This window comes from Triturus cristatus, chromosome 5_2 (genome assembly GCF_964204655.1).
Source record: "Triturus cristatus chromosome 5_2, aTriCri1.1, whole genome shotgun sequence".
NCBI classification, from domain to species: domain Eukaryota; kingdom Metazoa; phylum Chordata; class Amphibia; order Caudata; family Salamandridae; genus Triturus; species Triturus cristatus.
This window is the reverse complement of record NC_140588.1, coordinates 348,129,927-348,155,399: the sequence shown is the minus strand read 5'-3', so window position 1 is coordinate 348,155,399 and position 25,473 is coordinate 348,129,927.

Genomic DNA, 25,473 nt, shown 5'->3' with positions numbered 1-25,473 from the left:
CTGCGCATCTTGGGGTCCCGAAAGTACCAGGGGTTAATAGGAGCAACCCTGCCCCCTCCCTCGCGCCCGACATCCAGCCGGACCCACACTGGCGAATGATCCGATATGCCCCGCGCCATATGCCTGGCCTCAGATACCAACGAGGCATGCGCAGCCAGGGTAAGCAGGTAATCTATCCTAGAGAGGCTACCATGCACCCCGGAGTGGAAGGTGTATTGGCTCTGTGTGGGGTGCCGGAGCCTCCAGCAGTCTACCAGGCCGAGTGTGTCTAGGAAGTCTGGAAGCCACTTCTGAGCCCCCCCGGTATCCCTGGGCGGGTACCTATCCAGCAGCCCAGAGCCGACAGCATTGAAATCGCCCCCCACCACTAACATACCCTCCGGGAGGTCCAACAAGGCCCTACCCAGATCTGTGAACGTGGAGGCCTGCAGGGCAGGAGGGACATAGACCGAAACCAAAACCAAAGTTCTTCCTTCCCACCTCTCCGCCACCGCCACAAACCTCCCCCTATCATCAACAATGATGGAGTTCACCTCAAACGGTAGTGAAGCTCTAACTAGGATGCCCACACCCCTGGATCCAGAGGAGAATCCCGAGTGAGCTATGAATTTGTAACCTTTCCTATTAAGAGCATGGCAAGTATTACATATAAGGTGTGTCTTCTGCAGTAGGACGACATCCGGCAAAGACCGTTTCAAGAACTGCAGGACTATCCCCCGCTTAATGCGATCCCCCAAACCATTAACATTCCAGCTAAGAACGTTTAAACCCCTACCCCCATCCCCACACCACAAGAGACCCACCCCCCACCCGAAGAGCCACCATGGAATAATCCTGACAGTGAGTACTGCGCCTTACAAAAACAAACCCCCCAACAACAAACCCAAAATCCCAACTATCCCCCCCACCCTGCACCCCTGCTGCAGCTTACAAAGCCCCCCCAACTTGCAGTGTGCCTGTCGCCCTACCAATACCCAAATCTACGAAAAGTACCCTGAGGGAGGAAAGAGCTCCCATCGTCCTCCCGCAACCCTCCGTATTGTACTGCAATCGGTTCAAGTCATCATCCGGAACCAAATCAAGTCAGTCCGGCTCCAAAGGCATCAACCCTGCCTATCCCGGCCACTGTCCCCGTCTGTGGCGGCATCCTCACCAGTCCGTCGTCGGGGCAAAGCGTCCAGCCATTCACCGGCCATAGCAGGCGACTCAAAGAAGAAAGTTTGGTCTTCATACACCACCCGTAATCTGGCAGGGAAAAGCATGGCATACTTCAGGTCCCTCTCCCGAAGCCGTCTCTTCACCCCCAGGAAGCTCAGCCTTTGCTTTTGCACCAGCTGGGTGAAGTCAGGATAGAAACTCACCGACGCGTTCTGAAAAGGGACCGGGCCCGTCACCCGAGATGCTTGCAGGATAGCGTCCCGATCTCGGAAGTGAAAGAGCCTGGCGACAATCGGTCTCGGTGGAGCTCCCACCCTGGGCCTCCCGCCTGGCACTCTGTGGGCTCGCTCGACTGCGAAGAACTTCCCAAGGCCCTTAGGCTTCAGATGATTAAGCACCAAGTCCTCCACGAGAAGGTCCACAGAAACCTCGTCCGAGGACTCCAGGACCCCGATAATGCGCACGTTGTTGCGCCTGGCCCGGCTCTCGAAGTCCTCGAGCCGACGGGCGGAGAGGTCACTCTCGGCCCGCAGCTTACGAACCTCAGTCTGAAGTTCCGAGACATCATCAGCGAGGCCCGTGGTCTTAAGATCAAGGGTTTTTACCCGTTCATTAGTTTTGCCCAAGTCCGTGCGGATCAGGTTAACGTCCACCAAGATGGTATCCACTTTATGCGCCAGGGCATCAAACTGTCTCCCAATCGAGGCCTGCATCCCTTCGAGCGCGCCCATGACGTCCTGCAACGAGAGCTCCGAGGACGGGGGTGAGGCAGTCTTCTGTCCATCCAGCGACTGGCTCGATCCACCGGGCGACCCCTTCTGCTGGGCATACATGTTATTAGCTTGAGTATAAGCTCCCCGCCTGGTAGCCTTGGGTTTCAGACGATCCACCTCTGCTTTACCCGACATGTCTGGCTCCAAGCAGTCCGGTGCCAAAAGACGGCCCTCTCTCAGGTAGAGGGAGCAGGAGAAGTCAGTACTGCAATAGCCCGCCTGGGTAGGGCGCAGAGCGTCCAGAGGATAATAAAGCAGCCGAAAGCACTCCCAGGCCAAGGCAGACAAAGGGCGAGAAAGTGAAAGTGAAAGGACGGGATCTTCCGTCCGACAGTTCACACCTCGCCTGGCCGCTGTTGTTCAATTAGAGGTCGGGCATCCTGCCAACGCCAGCCCCTGGCATCCTTCGGAGACAGGCCTCAATCTTCCGCCGTGCACAACTCCGGTTCCCGGTGGGCGATCCGAACTCGGGCGGCATCAATCGCCTCCATATACAGGATTGAAGACAGGATAGTCGACGGAGGGCGCGTGGGTCTCGGGAGCTCAAAGCTCACGCGGCCATCTTGGTCCGGCGCTAGGCTCCTACCCAAGCGCTGAAATTCTTAACTAAAATTCTCAAAAGATTGCTTGTGGCAATGAGCTTTGAATGTTTAACACAATAACCAAATTAATTAAATAGCTGTCTGAGTCTGTTATTAAGGCCTTTTCGTTCTTCCTTTCAAATTGTGTTGTTTGCTAATGTTTTAAATGTGTTGGAGGGAGCATTAGCGAGCTCTGACAGAACATCAGGTGTTACTTCTTTTGTTTTGTGTTGCTGTTGCAGAGCTTTCGGTCTGCATAATCCTAACTCGTTGGATGTTGGGTTTTCCTGTTGCTATTCTTTATTTCTATAGCATGTTTTTATGAGTGGTGTTCCTAAATCTGATCTCAAATCTGTGAGTTCACAGATAATTAATTGTCCTGCCTGGACAGCTAACGTGGTGTTTGGCCACTCTATCGGCAGAGAAAGATTTGTCAGAGGATTATTGCTTCTGTGGTAAATGGAAGTGTTGCAGATTGTCTAATTGTAAAGGGCCCAGTATGGTTAGAGAAGTAAAGAAGAGTAATTGCATAATAACAATTTTACCATGCTTAGGCTGCAACAAATCTGGTAGCAGAGCTATGGTTCTGCCTAGTGAAGTGAGATTTTAGGGTGCCAAAAATAGTCCTTTGCCCAATGCAAAAGAGTCCAAAATGTTTGGTTCAGCAAAACTAAGGATTGATGTAGTGATGATGAAGTATCGCTCTGGATAGAGTCAACGTGTAGCAGCAAAGGAGTGTGAGTGTTAATAGGGTTGCGTATTGCTATTGCTTTTGCTTAAGATTACGGCTTTTCGAAATGGCTGTGTGCTATTGAGTGGCGTGAAATGGTTAAAGTCCACATGGTGAAAGTCTATGTATGATTGTGGCACTTTGTGCAAAGCTGAAGTTGTAAACTGGTCCATCGTGGCCTAAGATCTCAAGATATAAATAGCTATAGGTTGTCTCAGTGTAGAAGACACTAAATAAGTTGTCTGCTGTTTAGTGGTGTTGGTCGAGAGATGTCGTCGACAACACCTTGGTAAAGGTTCTCTTTGCATGTTAATCGTAAACAATTGGTATGGTTGATTTCAGGTGCACTGGTAAGAACTATATTAATTGAGGGTGAAATCCCTCTGGTCAAGGTTTTATTTAAAGCGAATAAGTATAGAAAGTTTAGTTACCTTATGGAAGTGAATATCCTTTAGTGAAGCAGCCAGTTTTATTTGTTGCTTGCATTGTATTACCAGTTTTGCTTAGAGAATAATGTGCAGGAGAAGATTGTGAAGGAGGGTGAGCTGCTGTGTGTTCCGAGATTGACTTCACAGTGTGACATGCTGTGATTAGTCGGTTGGTGTAAAGCCGTGGTGGGATAGGTTGACTCCGCCATAAGAGTCACGCTGTCACTGGTTGAGGTTGCCAAACAGGTGAGGTGTTGGAAAATAACATTTCCGGGATTTAAGGAGATCATTTGTGAATACAGAATTGATTAAAAATGTAGCTTTTGAAGGCATTGCAGAAGTTAGTAAAGAAAGATGAGACCATATCTGTTTAAACAAAGGTAGGAGCACCACCTGCAGGTTTGCCAGGATACATTGTCATGATGGACAAAGGATTACAGCCATGTCTGTGGCTCGAGTTTTGGCATAAACTTACTGAAATAGATGAGACCTCACAGTTCCCTCATAATGAAACATTTAATTTAAGGATTTTGGAGGATTTAAGGAAAAGAATGTATGAAAGGAAGGATCCTGTTAGAGCCACTGTAATTGAGGATTTAAACACCTGAGAGCATATTGCTCATCAGAAGTACAAAGAGAAATATAAAGGGAGGTATAGGAGAACTATAGACCATTACGCAGAAGCTGGGTGGGATGCTTAGCAGAAAATGTGGAGAACAGATGTAATACACAGAACACGATTGTATCCGGTACTAGAGGTAGATGCTAAGGGCAAGAGAAGGGAGAAAAACAAGCATTTATAGACAGACAAATTGATTCAGAGAAAGAGAGAGAATAGAGCGACATAGATGATGAACTTTTGAATGATTTATTGATGAATCGTTTGCCACCTTACAATGAGACAGACTGAAGAGTCAATGAATACTAGTCCAGCTGAGAAACCTAATGCTCCTATAATGCCTGAGATGTCTAAGGAATCTATGTTTAACTCTCCTGTAAGTGGGAGAACAGAAATGTAAGCTCATATGAACCTGATTGATCCAAGTACTCCACACGCTTTGACTGTTCCCGTTACTATTGTACCTGTTGTGCTCTTTTACAAGCCTGGGTTGCAGATCAATACTATTCACAATTTGACTGCACCACTGGAGTAAATACAGCATGTGGAAGTTTTTCCGACCTGACCACGAGATCACTGCTTCAGACACTTAAAGTTCGAATCCAAACCAATATTGCTGCACCTATGAATGTTGTTCCAAATCAGACACAATTTGACTCGACACAAAGAATGATGCAGGCACTCTGAGAATCTGTGCGCTCTACAAACCTCTGCATTCATTCATCCATTCATTAGGCCTGATGTAGAATTGATTGGCAATGGAAAACTCCCTGATCTCCGGAAAAACACTAAATGCATAGGAGAATCTAAAGGTGGAATTTCCTCCATTGTGTTATCATTAAAGAACTTCCACAGGTTCAATCTCTTGCAGGTGCAGAACTTCTTCCAAAATCCGGAGGATACTCTATTACCACCTTACTTTAAATCAGGCACTTAGAATAAGAGATGTTGCACAGAGATGGTGAAAGAAAATGCTGGAACCCTTAAGCGAATTATATGTTGTTTAGTCCTTTACATTACAGCTTTTGCCTTCATATGTGTTCTCTGAATGACATGAAGGCTCACTTTCTCTCATTCAACAGCTCAGTCAATTGCTTACCTGTGTGCATGCACACTGACTACACACTCACTACATCTCTAAACAACTTGCTTTTTTTGCCACAGCTCAGTTCATTGGACCTACGTGCCCCAACTGCTCCCTTACTCAAGTTGCTCACTCACTGACAAGTCGCTCAATTGCTTACCCCTCACTTGTTTGCGCACTCATCCCTTATCACCCACCTACTTATTCACTCGCATAATGGTTCACTTGTTCACTCCCTTAATTGTCAACTCACTCTATCAATTTGCTCACCCGATCCCTGACCTGTCAGCTGCTCACCAGGTAACTCACTCTCTTCCTCGATCACTCAAACTCTTATTGAATTTGCATTTGTCTTGTCTTCTGTTTAAGTTCATAAGTCCAGAGTTTGTGTATTCGTCTCCTCCTTTTTGGGGATATTATTTCTATGAAAGTTTTCTAAAACCACATAAACAATCCCTATTCTATGAAATGCTCAGCTTAATAGTGGGCGAAGCATAGTATCATTAGACAAGGCATCTATCATTCGGGACAGGAGCGCCAAGCACTTACTTGTAATCACACCTCTGTCTGCTGTAATGCTTCATACTGTATAGACATTATTTATAGACATTAATTATATGGGCTGGTAATGTATCACTGTGCCCTCCAGCAGAGTGATGCAACACTCCTTCAGTATCTTTCATCACAGGTTTCACTGGTGTTCCTTTCTCCAAGACAAGTTTTCAGAGAGGTGGAAAGATGAAAATACATTTTCTGAACGTGTAAGTTGAACAAAATTAAAACATTCAGAAAGAAAAGGTACATACGAACACAGTAATCTATTTGCTGACTTTTAAGCAGGAATTTTCCGAAGAAAGCATACGATTCCCAAGACTAATGTGGTTAGCAGAAAGGGGTTTTATAATGTAAAATAGGTTATGCCTCCGTCACATAGCATATTTTCCACTTACATTCACCAGGAGGTCCTCCTGTATGATAGAGAATAAGTTAAAAAGCAAAAAAACAACTGCCCTTCTGGTGGGGTACGTGAAGCATATTTCATATAATGTCCCCCTACAAAGATGCTGCTTGCAATTTTCCAAAGAAGCCCTTAGGCTCTGATTCTGAGTATGTCAAATTGAAGCTACTATTTATGGTATCCAATAAATTCCCATGCAGAATTCATCGGGTACATTAAGTGGCACCTATTCTGAGTTTTTGGGGCATAAAATGCAGCTTTTTACCTCACCAAAACCAGCATATCTTCATAAATTCCGTATTATTTGCCCCTGTTGCCAACCCTGCCGAAATTTAACAAAGGATGAGGTATTTTACGCATCTGGTAATTACTTGCTGTAGTCAATATAAGCAAGAATTTGCACACGGTTTGGAAAAGTCTGACAAACTCAGTGTCAAGGCGTTAGGGCCAGATGTTCAAAAAAATTGAGTTAATAAAATTTGTTGCAAATTGCACAACAACTTTTACTGAATCCATTCTGTTTTTACGAACAGACTGATGTCCTAATAGGTCGGTTAGCAAAAACTTGATTTGTGGTGAGTCCCTATTAGACCTACCTCATATATTTTAATGAGGTAGGTGGCAAATTGAAACCCACTATGAATTATTGCCATCACTGGGTCAGCAGACCACCATGTCTGTGATTGCTTTTAAATAAATAAATCCTTTTTTTTAATGAAGCCTGTTGTCCTTAAAAGACAATGGGATGCATTTTTATAAAGAATGAAAAGTTAAGTAACATTCGGCAACTGCCTACACTATATTTACAAAGGAAAAGGGGTATTTTGGGGATCCATTCCGATTTATGAATGCCTCACTACTACCTTTCAGTAGTGGGCAAAACATTATTGCATCATGCAGAGATATAAGTATTTGGAATCGCCGTAAGGGCATGCCTTGGAAATGCCAAATCGGTATGTAGTCCCAAACCTAAATTGTGGTTCAGTAACGTGTTTATGAATCGCAATTTGTTTTTTACATACCTGATGTCTCTGGCTGTTCACAAATCATTTGAAAATGCAAAAAGGCTTGTTACATCCAGCCCATTATTCCTTACTCCCCTAGGGACACATTGATTCATGCATTTAGAATTTGCAAAGTTCCTTCTTAGTTCAGGGTGGTGTGGTAAAAGTACTGGAAATGGCTTGTTGATCAGGATGGCGTGATCCAAGTGAGAAGAACCTGAGGATAATTTGTTATCCTCATAGCAGGCATTATCTCAGGAAATATCAGTACCATAATGGATTCAGAGTTAATGGAGAAGTTAGTTTGCTGAAGCAGTAGAAAAAGGCCAACCAGAGGCTCCAAGGATTCGGTGTTCTAGCAGTGGACAAGCAGATTGCAGCAAAATACACAGGAAACCAACTAGAGAATGGCTTAGAACCCTGACATTTTCTTATGTCACTTGCTAGACAATAATTTTGCTCTATCCATTAGTCGTCACTGCGCTTTGTTGGTACTGGCATATAAAAGCCGAATGCAGGTGCAGGCCTGCAATACATGCAATAATAGGGATTTTTGTGCCAGCGAGTTCTGATATTGGGAGGGTTTCCAAATGGAATCTGAATATCTGAAAAGTCAGTCAGCCAATCAAGTCACTTTATTCGATACTTAATTGATAATATCATAAAAGTACAAAGTACACAATATAAAATACAGATTAAAAAGAAGTACAGTTTTCATAGTGCAAATATTAACAATGATGTAAAGTGAACAGGTAAAACGTTAGGTTTCTTAAAAGCAGAGTTTAAATGCACAATTCATGGTGCAGGATTATCCAGCCGCCTAGTCTTCCATGAGCAAAGTAAAAATGAAGCCACAGAATAGCATACTAGTTGATCAGGCAATAATTGCAAAAGTACAGACTTGGGCGACATTGATTAAAATTATGTTTACGCATAAGCAGTCGGATAAGCCTATTGCGTTGATCCTTATAGAACTTGCAGAAAAAGAAAATGTGTAGATTAGATTGGGAAGAATAGCCATTGCACAGGCAGGGAGGTAGGTCAGAGATAGAATAGATGCCTGCTGGATAGGAAAGCATGCAAGGGATAAAGTTCAATCTAAACCTCATCAAAATAAATTGGTGGTGTGGGTTTGTCACGTGATAGAGGTATGGGGGTGCACCTTCCTGATTGATTGGGCCCTCTAGGTACATTTTTACAAACGCTTTTGAGCAATTCGAATTGAATCGCTTGAGTGCCCTTTTTTTAAGAAATAATTTGATTTCTTTTTTTGAGACTGTGGAACAGTTTGATGGAGATGTAAATAAGTGATCTAAACCAAGAGAGGTGAGGGTATTACTGATATATGATAACCACGGAATGCTTTGAACATGTTCCAGCTGAAGGCAGTCTTCTATTAGGCTCTGAGTAAGGTTCACTGACGCTCGTCTCCAAATCAAATGCCATAACAGTATCGGTGCCAGCAGGGCCATAGCCACAGGGGGGCCCAGCGGGGCTAAGCCAGCCTATATTCTGGTGTGGCCCCCCTAAACGATACAGTATTTGCTGTGTTTTTTGATTGGTTTATTATTTGAAGTTGTTTTAGTCCAGTCCTGCCAAGTATCATGCATCAGGCATGACTCTATCGCATTTCAGTGTGGTGGTCCGCATCACCGCACTGAAATGCAAAGTCACGCATTTCCGTAGGTCATAGATCTTTACTTGCACTTAACTCGGGCCCTGGGAATGAGGACGTGACAGGCTGCAGAGAATGGCCTGAGAATAAGGGCCCCATTGTCACCATTCGCGTAGCAGCTTTATGCAAGAGATGTTCGGCTACAGCGCGATTCCAAACATCTCCACACAGCCTCGGCTGACATTAGATAACGTGGCAGGAAGAAACTGTGTGATGTTTCCGGCTACGCGAAGACGTCCTGTTACCAGTGCATTACCAGCTACGCTGTAATAACTTACTACGCAGGCATATGCCAGATCGGAAGTTATTCGTCACTTGCTAAGGGGAACAGATCTAGTGGAAGCCTCAAAACTATTGCCGAGTTCAACTTCACACGTGCTAGAATGCGCATTTCACAGAATGGCGCTCTGCCGTCAGAGCCCGTGTTAGGTATGATCTACATCAGTGCTTTAAATGGTCCGGTACTCACCGGTACTGAGTACCGGCACTTCTCATTTTTACCGCTCTGAGTACCGGCACTTCTCTGCTGCCAAGGAGAGTACCGGTACTCATCAAAGGTAGGGTCATTGTTGCTTTGGCTCACGTGCACGAACGAGGCTGTCTGACAGCCAAAGCTCATAATGTCCGGTGTTCACCACCACGCTGTGCTGTCAATCACATTCACACCATGGTGTGCATTTGTGCACACACTCGAATCCAGGCATCCCGCTGACAGCAGCAATAGCAGCAATTAAGAAAGCCATGGGAGATAAGGGGTGTAAAATGGCCTTTATCCCACCTGAGTCTTTTGTGTGAGTGTCTGTCTTTTGTGACAGCTCATTCCTCCGATTTCCCTGAGACCGCAGAGACTCATCTATTTCATCCGCAGGAAGACCTTGTTATTTACTGAAAACCGCCTTGTAAAAGCCCAAGGCCAATGGGCCACTAGGGCGAAACACGTGTCGGCTTGTTGCTTTTCCTCTCACAATTTATACCTGTTTTGTCTGCCAGAAATAAAAACAACACAAGTAATTTCATTCTGAGCAATGCTCTTGATGTTGATTATCCACTGACGTGGACCAATTAAGAAGGCATCACCCTCCACCGTTTCCTAACCTTACCTTTTCAATGGCTCTTGGGTGTAGCCATTTACGAGGATTGTGCCACATATAAAATTGGGCCCTAACAACTGTAGCGCCGTAAGTCCAGAACTTTCCACCCATACAGCTTCTCACTGTCTTTTGTGTGTCTGGGTGTTTGCCTGCTTGTGTAGGTATGTTTGTGTGTGTGTGTGTGTGAGAAAAGCAAGTGAAAGAGGGAGAGAATCCAGACACTAGGGAGGTATTTTAAAGCACATTCTTGGAATGCTTTGTGTGAGCATTGCTGCTTGTTTCTGTGAGTGCGCACTCAAGAATATATAAGTATTCGGCCACATAGTAGAAGTGTCTTATATGTCTTGTCCTGAGCCCCGCCCACTTGCTACACTCATAGTTAATTTAAGAGTATCTGCACTTATTTTTTCCCAATTAAAGCACTGATCTACATTCACCGTTACAAAATTGGGGCTTGTTTTCATAAAATACAAGATTGCGTGGCTGCATCGTTCGCCCAGAGTCTACATCCAGTTTGGTATTTCATTTGTAAATGAGGCTATTTTGTCTTCCTTAACAGGCAAAATTACCCTAATATTAAAAAGCGCAATGAATGCCCTTAAAATGATTTTAAAGCTATTATAATGCGTCATCATCACTGTGCTGAGCCTGTTCCAGCTGTGCTCACTGTTTGGCTTTCTTTGTTGCAATGGATTCACTGATTAGGCCCTGCCACAGTGCCCGGCGCCCCCCCAGTTCGGTGTGCGCCAGGAGTCTCAGGCCAGGCAGAAAGGAAAGGAAAGAGAACGGCCCTTCACCAGCCGCCGTCTGGCTCATACGGTGCTTTTCTATCTACGGCGACCGAAGCCGGAATGCAGCTGCTGGTTCCTCTTAGGTCGGTCGGGTCCTCACTTTTCAAGGTAGGAAGGATTGCGAGCATTGAAAAAATATACCGGATATTAACATTGTTCATGTACACATAAAGTCATTTGTATTCACTTTTAACATGACTTTTCAGTTTTTGTTTATTTTACGTATCAGTCAGGTATAATTACGCGGAGCTCTAAAGCACGTTTACCTGCTGTTTGTAGTATGAACTAATGAGGGAGAAAATACCGACTTTTTGTGATTTTATTTTTCTAATTTTCTACGGACTGGTACAGTAAAGTGTGAGTTTTTGGTTGCACAAATGGGTGTAAATTCTGATATTGTTTTGTTTTGCTCGCGAGAAAGTGTCACTCATAGTTGTTGAATGTCACTCATAAGTTCACTGAAAAAATGAAAATGTCACTCATAAGCAAGCTGAAACCTTGGCAGCTATGTTAGTCCACTGCTCGTTGTTCACCTTATTTTGACAAAAAATGATGTCTCTCGCATGAGATTGGCCAAAGGTGCTTTCATGCTGCAGGACGACCTTTCCTTTGCAGGAAAATCGAAAACTAAACTGAGAAAAGAGACAAAGGAAGGGCTGCGAGGCGTGCCCTTCCCTCGGCAGCTCTTCCCTCTGTACTGCTTCTATGAATTAAATAATCGTCTGAAGGCGAAGCGCCACGGAGTCTGCGCAGAGTTCCACACGCGCTGCGCCGCTCAGTCAGGGAACAGTTTCTGTTCCGCTTCCAGCCCAGCAGACGGAGTCACAGTGGCAAGCAGCACGGGGCCCCGCTTCCAGCCCAGCAGACGGAGTCACAGTGGCAAGCAGCACGGGGCCCCGCTTCCAGCCCAGCAGACAGTGTCACAGTGGCAAGCAGCACAGGGCCCCGCTTCCAGCCCAGCAGACAGTGTCACAGTGGCAAGCAGCACAGGGCCCCGCAGGGGTGCTGCTGCCTTTATTGCACCTGCAGCCTGGCCCACCCACAACGCTATCAGCCTGCCAGAGCTGCCTCTTCCCTGTAGCTTGTGCCCTTTCTGCCACGCGGCCACTATCACCCACACTATTTCCAGACAGCACGTGCACGGGTATTGCAGCACTAGCTCCCGCGCATGGAACAGGGAGCGACCCAGACAAGAAATCAGCAGCCCTCAGGACAGCGGAGTGAGCGACTGTCATCATCCGCTGCTCTGCAAGTAAGGTCTGCACATAAAAACCAACGAGAAAGAGCCCCTTTTCCTTAAGAGGTGGGTGAGTCAACAAAATGAACAAGGAGTCCTGGCCAGAGCCGAGCCAAGGGCCTGGCTTGTCTTTAAAGAGCACATGCAGGAGCTGCTCCATGAAAAGTTTTGGCAGTTTAATCATGCAGCAACCATCATGTAAACAATCTCCTCAGGTTCAAAAAAGTGTATGAAATATTTGGAAACGGCGAGCCTTTTATAGCACTGCTTTGTGAGGCATTTATATTGAAAAGGGTGTTTTTAAACGTAAAAACATATTTTCAGGTCTACTCCCCTGCCACGCTGACAGTGTCATTTAAGACTAAGAGGTAGGTGAATTGTCATGTGTACCCTATATGTAATGCATACATGATAACAGCCACAATTCAAGCGTGAGACTCGTGATTTTGTAAGCCAAAAGTGGCTTCATTTTGCCTGCCTCCCACCTGAAATGATCTACTTCATAAGAAGTCAGTGGGGAATGAACAGGCGCCCCCCGCGTCTAGGGGAGGGTCGCCCTTAGTTGCGCCACGAGACTGAGCCTCCTCCAGGGGCGGTTAAGAAGGGGGTGGAATTAATGAGGAGGGCCGGTGATGTCATTAGGGTGCCCAGGAATTCCTGGGGGAGTTATTTAAGGCTGCGCCCTGGAGTATTCGGCCTCTTTGTCCCCTCAGACCTCCAGCAAGCTGCAGAGGCGCGTCGTTGACCAGGCGAGAGGTTTCCAGTGGCGGTGTGCTGAGTGTGACACAGGAGGTTTGAGGGGGCCTAGGGCGTTCAGTAATAGGTAACTTTACAATAATTGTATTGAGCACCTCGCAGTGCGAGTCTTCTCCCCTGCCACGCTGACAGTGTTATTTAAGACTAAGAGGTTGGTGAATTGTCATAGTGCCAATATCGGCAACAGTTATCACAAAGCACATAAGTACATAAGTGCATAAATAAAAACACACGACACTGTAATGTAAGTGGAGAAATATTGCTGCAGGTTTATTAGCATACCAATATGCAAACAAGGTGGGTTATCTTACGGGCGATCCCAGGGCAGGCCAGCCCTATGCCGCCTGCCCGTCTGATAAGCCTAGAGTCACCATGGCAACGCCAACTGGTGTATACCAAATATTGGGAGGGTCCACCCCTCCCATCCGTGGACCACCAGTCCACATGCTTCACACGCCCCCCCGTGATGGGTGGGCGGAGCATAAATGGCAGCCCCCGGTTGCTCAGACCCACAACCGCCTTTCGGTTAACGGGGCGCCGTCGTTCTTCCAGGGGACCCGCTAAACATCCCTGGGTATCCTGGCTTAGCACCCCATGGTGCTGCTGCATGCTGTACCCCTTGGTAAGTGCAGACCCTGGATCGCCCTGTAACTCCTCCACAGCCTTGGGAGTGGCCACCGTCACTACCAGGGCCCACCACCAAAGTCCCCTATTATTTGCAACCCGCAGCTGCCAGTGCTTCCCCTAGATCCAGTAAAAACAACTCCATGCCTAGATCCGAGAGGTGAACCCCATCGCCTGTCAGACATCCCGTTGATTTGGCGTGCAGAAGGCCATGCCTGATGAAGCCAAAGCCTCTTTGCTCAGTGAACTTGCGCATGGCGCTGTTAACTTTTCTTCTAGACACTTCGATGGCGTCCCCTGAGCGAGCACCATGCCAAATCGCGCGTGGTGTCATCTCCGACCACCACAGTTCACACGGCCCCAACAACACGCTTAACTTGCAGAAAGTATCCCTCATGTCTTGGAGCAAAGCTCTCCTTCCTAATGATGTGAGGTCATTACCCCCCAGGTGGACCACCAAGAGGTTGGGCGGGAGCCACCCCCCCTGGAGTCTCTGCTTCACTTTCCGTAACAGTTCGCACCAGCGCAAGCCTGAGAAACCCAACCACGTGATGTCTGTGTTGGCAAAGCCATTCTGCCACTCTCTTGCCTCCGCCCAATGTGCCAGTCTTGCAATAATTGAGTGACCAATTACCCACACCTTCATACCTAATAAAGAGAAAATTGGTTTTGAGTATATGTTTATTAAACGTAAACATCAGCAAAACAAAAGCACATCTACAGTCAAGGTAAACGTCAATCAGGAGCCAGAGAAAGGGGGGGAGGCCTGACTAGATTGTAGGTCCCGAAATAGACAGTCCAACCAATGTGTCCCACTGCCCGCACGGCCACTCCTAGGGCCGAATGTATCGCTTGAAGCAATGCGATTGCCAGCGCCCCACATTCATGATACCTTCTGCGGGCAGTCCTGCTAGGAAAGCTGTGGTGGCCGCACCTATGCGGAACGAATGGCTGCTGAATTTTTTGTCCCTAACCTCATGGCCAGACAGCCTTAGGCAGGCCTTGAGGATGTGGTCCACTTGGAATCTAGTGACCGGGAGGCCATCCTGATGCACCAGCAGGTAACCCGCCCCCCGCGGGCGAAGCGGCAGGTAGGTTCTGACCCAAGCTACCGGGCAATACCTCTCATCCCCCAGGCTGTGTAGCACAACTAACCTCCCCCGCCCTAGCTGGTCAGTCTTGGACTGTCTCATGACTATTTTCAGGCACCCCGGCTCCAGTTCTACGTCTTTTACGTTCAAAGCCACCCCCGAGGAGTCAGATTTTGAGCGAGCCACTAGTTCCCCGATCCTAAAGGCCCCAAAGAAGGCTAGGGAAAAACAGGCCGAGAACAGTGTAGCTTCGTACCCTGAGTGGGTGGCCCTACCCATGCAGTCTAACATCCCTTGTAACAGTGAGAAACTAATGGGGGACCTGGGATCAGGGGATCGTGGAACCAGTTTGGCCCACCCTCGCAAGGCTGCTTTGATCACAAAAGCCTTGGTGGGATCAGACTGTCCCCTCAGTTTGGCGTGGTGGCTGATGGCAGCGAGGTGACCAGTTATCCAGGAATGTGTTTTGCCCTCCCCTCTGGCCCACAGCAAGAATTGTTGGACTCTAAGCTCCAGGGCCGCCTGATCCTCCTCCCAGCCCCCTGTAATTGCACTGAAAAGAGTGACACAGCTCCAATAGCGCTTTGCAGTTCTGGGGGCTAGGGACCGTTCTCCCAGCTCCCTCATCCGTGGTCCCACTTCAGCAGCCGCCACAAGTGCGGCGGGAAAGGAGTCCCCTCTTGACGTGCGCTCGGCCAGGCCTCCCGGAAGCGGTGCCACTGGAATCGAGACAAAGAGTCAGCGGCAACATTAGAAATCCCTTGAATGTGCCTGGCCCTGCACTCTACGTTGTTAAATAGGCAGGCCCTGACAAGCTCTCGCAGAAGTCACAGGACCAGGGGGCAGCTGGCAGACTGGGAGTTGATGGCCTGCACCACCGCCAGGTTGTCCGACCAGAAAAGCACACGTTTGGCGGACAGGGCCCTGGGCCAGAGATGAAAAGCTACCACAATTGGGAAGAGTTCCAGGACGGTGATCTTGGACGTGACCTTTTTCTTGTGCCAGGCGTTAGGCCACCTCTCTGCACACCACTCCTTGTCCAAAATCACTCCGAACCCTTCCCGGCCAGACGCATCAGAAAAGAGGGCCAGCTCCCGACTGTTGGCCCAGGGGTCGCGCCAGATGACTGCCCCATTGAAGTTGCCTAGGAAGTCTGCCCACATGATCAGGTCTTCACGCATCCCCTTGTTCAATTTAACCATGTGGTGCTTCCTACTCACAGAGGCCGTAGCTCTAGCTATCCTCCTCGCAAATGCCATGCCCGCAGGGATGACTCTGGCAGCAAAGTTTAGCTTCCCCAGGAGGCTCTGAATGGCTGCCAAGGAAACCTTCTCCTTCCCTACCACTTGGCCAATCTGATCTCTCAGGTCCCGCACCTTGTCGGCTGGCAACCTGGCCTCCCCCGCCACTGTGTCCAACTCAATACCCAAGAAAGAGAGAACCTGAGCCGGACCCTCCGTTTTCTTAGGGGCTAAGGGAACGCCAAGGTGATGCATCAGGACCTGAAAATCATCGAGGGCAGCCCTGCATTCCTGAGTGCCATCCCTCCCGATGAATAAGAAGTCATCTAAGTAATGGGAAACCCCAGAAACGCTGTAGGTGTGCTGGAAGGCCCATTGAAGGAAAGAGCTGAAGGCCTCGAAGAAGGCACAGGAAACCGCGCACCCCATGGGCATGCACTTGTCAAAGTAGTACATGCCGTCCACCTTGAAACCCAGCAAGTGTTGGCTGCTGGGGTGCACTGGTAGTAACCGAAAGGCCGACTCAATGTCGGCCTTCGCTAACCATGCTCCTTTGCCAGCCCTCCTTACCAGGTCAAGTGCGACATCCAATGTACAATAAGACACAGAGCTTGACCCCTCCTGAAGGCCGTGGTTTACTGAGCTCCCTTCTGGGTAAGACAAGTGGTGAATCAGTCTGAAAGATCCTGGTTCTTTTTTAGGGACCAAGCCAAGGGGGGAGACTACAAAGTTATCTAACGGGGGCTCCCTGAAAGGACCCGCCACCCGTCCCAGCCTCAGTTCCTTCTGAACTTTTTCATTTAAAACCTGTGGGAGAACCCTGGCAGATCTGAGGTTCTCCGCATCGGGACTGGACAGGGGACCTACATAAGGGATGGTGAAGCCCAGCGAGAAGCCTTCTAGCAGGAGGGCACTGTCAGAGGAGAGGGGGTACAGTCTGAGTAATTCGAGCATGCGGTCAAGGATGACAGGGGAAGGACCCTTGATGGCCAGGGGCGCAGGAGCGCTGGCAACTTGAGCGGTGGGAGGGAGGGGGAGGGGAGAGGCCGCAGCTAGGGGAGGGTGAGGGGGGGACTCAAGAAGATGGTTTGAAGGAGTCAGCAGGCTTCTTGTCCTGTTTGGCTTGGCACGAGGAGGCGGGGTGGCGCCCCCCGCACTTGCTGCATGAGTGCTGGAAACGGCACTTGACCCCCCAAGAGCAAGCGCCGGCATTGAACAGGTTGCAAGTCCCGGGCGAGACCCGCTTGGCCCCCCCTCCCCTGCCACCTCCTCTGCGGCCCCCCCGAAAGGACTGCCTCGCGTGCTTAACATTGAGCTGGGAGCTCCCTGGCTGGCCGCCCCCCCCTCCTGACCCTTTGGGAAGCGGGGCAGAGCTCTGGGATCCCCGAGACCCCATGTGGTCCATCCACAGCTGTACCTCTTTCTGGTCCCATTCCATCTCTGGGCAAATGGCCATCTTCTTTCTGAACTCCATGTCATAATTGAGCCACCCTTCCCCGCCCCACTTCTGCGCCTCCGTGTGAATTAACCGCTGGTACAGTACCAAGGCCTGCCCCTGTTCAGGAAATTTTTCAAGTATAACCGATTGAAGAATGGAGAAGGCGGATAGCCAGTTATCTATGGTTTTATCCGGCCACTGCTGGAACCTGACCTTCTTGTCGTCTTCCTTCCCCCCAAGCCTACGCGCGTCTTGCCCATGCTGGCCCAGCAGCAGTAGTGAAAAGATGTCTAAAAACTCGCGCCTCCAGATGAATTCCTTTACTGCTAGGGGGACCTCCCAGATCAGCGAGCTATGGCCAGACAGGAGCGGGGCATGAGTAACCTCCTTCTTGGCTGCGACCTGCAGAGCTGGCCCTGGTACTGCTGCGCTAGCTAGCTGTGTGGACGCGCTGCCCCCTGGGGCGGGGGTGGGGGACACAAGGACGGCAGCAGGCTGCCCAGTAAGCGGCTCACCTCCTGCTGGTTGGCGCTGCTCACCCCCTGCCGGGAGGGGGCCTGGTGCGGGGGGGCCAGCGGGAGCCGCCATCTCCTGCCTGACGGACAGTTCCGGCCCTGCCACCGCCGCCGGTTCTGCACTCCTGGGCAAGGAAATAGGTGGTGTGCACGGCACCGTGGACAGCTCGGGGGCCTGACGACATGTCCCTTGTGGTTCCCAAACAGTGGCTGCAGCGGAAGGGTTCCCTCCCGCACAGTCAGCAGTCGGCCGTCCCCCGGCTGGGGCTGCACATGAAAAACCAGCCCTGACCTCTTCCATGAAATTCTTAAGGGTGTCATTAAGATTGGCCAGGTCCTCCTTGGATGCAAAGTTAGCAGAAGGAGAGCTTAGACTGCTGGGGGGTGCCGGGCCGGCCGGGGACGGCAGGGACGGATGCCCGGAGGAGCCCTTGACGGCGGGCACCGAGCGGATCCTGTGTGCAGTTCCTTCAGCCGGGAAGTCTCTAACCGTGGCCCTGCGAATTCGTTTGGGGCGGGGAGGTCCTGCCTCCTCATTCGACTCTTGTCCCGTCGTGGGACCCCCAGAAATGACCCCAGAGTCATCAGGGCAGCTGGCCTTGAGGAGGTCTGCAGCCCAGGCCAGTCCTTTGGATTTGGCTAGATCAATAATAGCTGCTATCTGTGCGTCTTGCGAATTGCCCTGCTGGGTTTCATCGACCTGGGACGGCGTCGAGAAGAGCGCTGGGGTACCCTCACTATCCATCTCGGACTGGGTCCTAACCTGAAAGAGAAATGAACGTAAGCTGCGGCCAATACCACTTGAGACCGGCCCCTGCCCGCCCTGAAACCAATCCGCGCCGTCACACCCGCTACTACTTACTCTCACGGAAGCGAACGCACCTCCTTCGGCCCCGAACGTATGCTGTCCCAGATATCCTGCATACAAAGAACAACAACTGTTAAAAAACCGCGCCCCAGGGCGACCTTGTTCTTGTCCGTGCAAGCCGAGAGCCTCCTCTCACCTTCCCTCCCCACCCCTTTGCACACTTACACCCCTTTCCGGCAGCAAGCGTGTTCGTCTGATACACCTAACCCTTGGCACGATCTAGGAGGAAGAAAAGAGAGGGATGAAAACGACATTTTTTTTTTTTTTTTTTAATAACCTCCCTGGCGCTATAACCTTCATACATGTCCCCAAGGCAGCACCTACGCAAGGAAGTGAATGGGGAGGGGAGCCTGTGGAATTGTAAGAAGTGTTAGGATTACCAACTTGTCACAATGCAGCGTTAGCGGGCTCGGACCCCTGCCCTGTGAGAGCCTTGCTAACCGAATGTCTTGACCCAGTACTAATACTTGGCGACACAGAATCTCTTTTTTTTATTTTTTTTTGCACATGGAGAGAAAGTGATCGCGCATAATAATGGATGTTCAGCATTAATAACAGGCCCGGGTTATCTCCCAGTTCCCCCGGTCACCTCCGCTCCCTCGCTGATGTTGGGCCACCGAGGGTGTGCGGGGAGGGCGCGCGCGCCACAACTGAAACCCCCCCCCCCGCGTGCTTGAAACCGCCCCGGACAGGACAACCACTCCGCTAAGTCGAGGTATGACGGGGGGGGGAGATTCCACATGGCGCAGAGGGACGAAGCGACCACGCGCCTGCCAACTCGCGACCGAGAGCGCTCCGGGTGCAGGGAGGGCGCGCATACAGGCGGAACGTGAACATTTCCCCCTTTTTTTTTTTTTTTTTTTGAAGCCCCGTCTCCGCCATGGAGTTACCGCCCGAGGTGTCCGACAGGTTGACCGAAGCCCACACGACGCGCGCCAGACTAGCAGCGCCGCAGGGAGCACGCACCGGACGAGACTACCCAGGCAGGTAAGTGACTGTGCGGGGGAGAGAGAGAGAGGAAACACATAGAGGTGCCAAAAGCATCCACGAGCGCCCCAAGGCGGCGCTCTTGGTACCCCGGGCAATGCCCACTGTGGCCAGATCGTCTCCGACCTCGCGACGCACCTCCCCCCTCCCCCCCGCGGGCACCCAAAGATGGCGGCTAAGGGAGCAAGACGCGATTCAAGCGCATGGCGAGATCAGCTTGCTGAGATACCTGCCGGCTCGCACTTGCAGTTAACGTGCAGGCCTCCCCAACCCCGCTAATCCCACGTCCGAGGCCCCCAGATGTACAGACTGTATGGCCCAGCTGGGAGACACCGCAATCTGCTCTTCATCAGACAAGCACCAAAATGAGGCAGGTTTCCATAGCACCAGTTATGTTACATGAGGGCGCACATTAATTTTTTTTTTTTTTTTTTTAGTTAGGCGCGGGGAGATTAAGTGATTTGCCCAGAATCACAAGATGTTTTAGCATCATTACCGAGACTCGAACCCAGTTCCCCCAGGTCCGAGGTTGAGCGCCCTAGCCATTAGGCCAACTCCTCTCCCCTAACGGCCCGAGGGCAGACCACGCCACCCGTGGGGGGGGGGAGGGGAGAGGAAATTCGCACCGCAAATGCGTACCGAAACACGTTTTATGCCCAGGAAGTCAGGGCCGAGACTCATTCCCCAGAGTAAACCTGTGTGCACACCCGGGGAAAATGAGATACTCCCCCCAGCCCCGCGATCGTCAGTAATCAGGCATTTATCGGGGCTGGGGAGGGAGTGAGAGGGTGAGCGTGGGCCGCCGACCGAGGTCTGAATCCACGCCATCGAAACCTCCCTTTACCGTGTCCGCAACCAGCCCTTGTCGCAGGACTCGTAACGAATGCCAAGCCAGGCTGAAGATAAAAGGAGCCTGGCCCCAGGGTAACTTTCGATTAAGCACAAACGGCGCTTTCCCCCTCAACGTACACAAGATCCTGCCCGCCACAAACTCTTTCCCCGAGCACGGCCCCCCCCCGCCCGTGGTACGCCGACCACAGGGCCCCGTCTCCTGGTACTGCCCAGGGACAAGGCCGGGGCGAGAGGGAAGTAACCGGCAGACTCACCGAAGTAAAGACGGGCGACATGACGGAGCACGACGAACTGCAGGCAAGGCGAACGAGCGGACAAGAGGACGAGGAGGGGGCGGAGACAGTATAAGTACCCCTGTCTCCTGCCCGCCCTCGCCGGAAACAGCTATCTGTTGGGGTCTCCCCCAGACTAGCCCAGGGACTCGACCTCCCACCCCTGTGCCTTCCTGTGGCACTAAGGCGGCTGCCCTCCAAGGGGCGGGCCGCTGCGCGACCCCCCCCCGGGCAGCCTTACATGTGTACCTTATATGTAATGCATGCATGATAACAGCCACAATTCAGGCGGAAGACTCGTGGCTTCATTTTGCCTGCCTCCCACCTGAACTTGATATACTTCCAAAGAAGTCAGTGGTGAATAATACATTCTCCCAACTTTTTTCTGAAATCTACTTTCCTGCTCTGAAATATTGGCATGTATGGTAATGTGGCCGGCAACATTATAGCCTATTACATCAAAACATGAGAGGCTTTTGATTTTGTAACGCCTACATCCTAAACTCCCATATATTAAGGTGTTCTCGTGTGCAGTAAGAAATAAAACAACAACATTGTGTTTGATGAAATAAAACTTTTGCCTAGGATCACGCAATTTGGTCAGGTTTTGAAGCCGGGATTGATCCCATGTTTTGTAGTTTCACAATTTAGCTACTTTTTTTTTGCAAAAACAATTTTTATTGCTTTACCCGATTATAATTGCCATCATCAAACATCATCACACCCCTGATCGTATCCAGCATGTAGGAACCAGTGCATAATACAGTCTAAACCACTTCCAGCTAGTAAGTCACTGTCCCCCAGCACTCCCATATGCAATTACACCCTCCCCCCACCCACATGTCAGTGTGCCATAACACCAGGTACCAGGAGAAGTCTCTCTTTTGAAGTAGCCGTGTTAGTGGCTGCAGGCCACTCCCCACCCCCATAGTCAGGCTCAGAGCAGTAAGGAGAAGGAAAGCCCTCCCGCCCTCACGCGTGGTCTATCGAGTACCTCTCTATGATTACGCTTCTACAGGCTGCTCCTGTGCTTCAGTGCCCTCCTCCACATCTGCTCCCCACCCTCGGAGTTCAACCACTAGTGCTTCCCATGCATGTGCCATGGCCAGCGCCTTTTCATCGTTTCCCCGCAGCGCAAGCTGCAGCCGAAGTGTGCCCTCACTATCCGCCCATTTGGTGAAGGCCGCTCTCCATCTCGTAAAGCTGGGACCAGCTCCTGATTTCCAGTGCAGGGTGATTTCTCTTTTAGCCACAACCAGCCCTAGGTCGCAAAACTTGCTCGTGATTTTCGTGCGCGGCGTGTGGGGAAACCATAACAACAGACAAACTCCCATTTCCACCCCCAGTTCGCGCCCTGTCACTTGGGACAAGCAATCGATGATCTCCTCCCAGTATCGACTTAATGCTCCACAGGACCAGAACATGTGTTTGAAGTCAGCCCCCTCCTCCCCACAACGGGGGCATTGCGGTGTGGGGCACCCAAAGTACTGAAATAATTTAACTGGCGTCAAGTATGCCCTATGCAAGATGAAGTACTGCACCAGTTGAAACCGGGCATTACGTGTGCTCTTCCAGGCCCGTCTCTGCAGCGTGGGCCACGTCAGAGCTGGGATGGGTTTCCCGATGTCCATTTCCCATTTGTCCTTTAATGCGGTCAGAGGGGCTAGATGTTCCGTCGCCATTCTCTGGTATAGGCATGTGATGGCCTTAGTTGTGCCCGCCGCCATGACCACATACTGACAGCCGGCAGCCGTCTGGGGTTCGGAAAGTCCCGCGTTCCAGTGCTTCTGGAGACCTGCCACCAGGGCTGCGTGGAGTAGATAGTCTCCCCTCGGGATCCCAAAGGAGTCCTGCAGCCCCTGGAATGGCTGAAGCACTCCATTTAGGTACAGGTCCCCCACCATCTGTATCCCTAGGTCCTCCCAGTGAGCCAGCCCCGACCAATCCCCACCATGGGGGAGGGCCGTGCACATACCCAATGGGATCTCCGGGGCGTAGGGGTGAGCAATGCCAGCCTTTCGCAGGCTTCGGTTCCAACAAAGCCGGAGCGTTCGCTCTTCAAGCGTTAGTTGTGACAGCTCGAGTCGCTGCTGGAAGACAATAAAAGAAAGCACATGTCGCGGGATCAGTCTGCCCTGTGGGCCTTCAGGGCCTCTAAACTCCCTAGCCACTGCCTGCGTGAGCCATTGGAGCTGGGCAGCCAGATAATACCACTCGAAGTCGGGTACCGCAAGCCCCCCCTCGGCTCTAGGCTGTCGCAGAGTGGCCAGCGCCACCCGCCGTCTGCCAGCTCCCCAGATGAAGCCCGTGATCATGGCCGTGAGTTTGCGGAATAGCGACACCGGCACCCAAATAGGGAGCGTACGAAAAAAATACAACAGGCGTGGGAGCGCCACCATCTTCAGTAACGCCACCCGCCCAGCCACCGAGAGAGGGAGAGTGCTCCAGAAACCAATACTGCCCGCCAGGCCCCTGATTGCCCTCCCCACGTTCCCCTCCAACAGGTCTTGCTGGGTGTGGTAAATATGCACTCCCAAATACGGCAGACAGCTGTCCTCACAGCGGATGGCTCCCAGGGAGGGGGGGGTCCGCCCATGCTGTGAGATGGGATACACACAAGTCTTGCCCCAGTTGACTTTCAGGCCCGACCGGCGCCCGAAGTCCTTCAGTAATGCCTTGGCGCCCTGGAGAGCCCCATCTGTATCAGCCAGGAAGAGCAATAAATCATCCGCATAGAGGGAAATGTAATGGGTTTCCCCCCGCAGGAGCAGTCCTGCATATGCGCGTCCCAGTCGAGCATGAGCCGCCAGGGGCTCGACCACCAAGGCAAACAACAATGGCGATAACGAGCAACCCTGCCTCGTTCCCCGTCGCACTGGATAAGGAGCTGATATCGTGGTCCCCGTCCGCACCCTAGCCACCGAGTTGGTGTAGAGCAACCTCGTCCAGCGCACAAACCCATCCCCCAGTCCAAACTCCTGCAAGACCCTAAACAAGTAAGGCCACTCCACACTATCAAAGGCTTTCTCCATGTTTCACAATTTAGCTACTAGCTGGGACTCTCTTTTTAATCTCCTGTTTTGCATGATAGGTTATGCACTGACTTTAATTATTTGCAAATGAGCCTAAAACATTGGTGGGAGGCAGAAGCCATATTAAATGTTGTCTCATTTTGAGCTCAAGGGGCCAAGAAGACATCAAGCTGAGCTAGAGCAGGCATCTGGCTTGAACTTTCAGTGACCCACCAACTTCTAATTTTCTGTTATGCTATATATTATGTTATGGATTGCGCACAACTAAGCAGGGAGGATATCCGGACGTTGAAGAAGGAGCTGTATGGGCCGAGCCATGGTTGGGGCTAGGTGAAGGGCCAGGTCTTCAGTGTATTGCTGAATTCAAGAACTGAGGAGGAGGCTCTGATGTGTCGGAGTGAGGTAGAAGAGGGTGCAACCACTGGATCTGGTTCTGCGTATGTGTGTGGGGGCGAGTAGGAGTCCATCTGAACAGATGTGTCTGATAGGTTTGATGACATTTATGTGCTTGTTAAGGTAGGTGGTGGCAATGTTGTGTAAGGCCGTCTATGTGTGTGTGAGGAGTTGAACGAATACTTGTTTGTGGAATGGGAGCCAGTGAAGCTCTGTGAGATGAAGGATGACATGAGTGCGATGTGGGAGGGTGAGCCTGGCTGCTATGTTTTGAATGGTCTTGAGTTTTCTGGTCAGTTGAGCATTGATTCCAGCATAGAATGTGTTGCCCCAGTCCAGCTTGCTGATGATGATGGCCTGGTGACTGTTCTGTGAGTATTAGTGGTTAGAAGCAGTAGACAGAGTTTGCGTTCACTTGGCTAATGAGTTGGTTGTTGCTTACTATTCCAAGGTTCTTTGCGTGGGTTGCTCGGTGGGGAATGGGTCGGAGTTTGGCAAGCCACCAGGTGGAGGTGCAGACAGAGTGGACTGTCTTTGCTGGATATTACTACTTCCGTCTTATATATGGTGAGCTTAAGATATTTAGATTTCACCCAACTGGCGACTTCAGTCATGAAGGTGGAGAAATTGGTCCTGGTGTTTGGCGTCTTGTCAGAGAGGAGGAGGATGAGCTGGGTGTCATAAGCATACGCTATGATGTTGATTCCATGGGCACCGATGTTGCAGGCGAGTGGGGTCATGTAAACTTTAAACAGAGGGGGTCTGAGTGTGGATTCTTGTGGAACTCCGTAGATGAGGTTGACTACGTTCAAGGTGACTGGTGCCAAACTGACTTACTGGGTACAGGCTGTCAGGAAAGAGCAAATACAGTGAAGTGCGGGACCTTGGGTGCTGACTTCGTGCAGTTGTTAGATATAGATGGGGTAGGAGACAGTGTTCAAGGCTGCAGAAAGATCCAGTAGGCTGAAGGACCTCGATGCCACCTCTGTCCATGATAATCAGGATGTCGTCCATGGCAACAATAAGAGTCTCTGTACTATGGATGGGCCTGAATCCGCTTTGAGTGGTGTAGAGTGGGTGGTTGCGATTGAGGTGTGTGTCTAAGGGTTTATCATCTTTTCTATCACTTTTGCCCGGTAGGATAGCCAGCATATAGGCTGGTAGTTGGATAGTGTCTTCAGGTCGGATGAGGGATTCTTGAGGAGGGGGATTACTGTGGCATGTTTTTATGTGACAGGGTATGTGGCTACGATGACTGAGTTATTCAGTATTGGG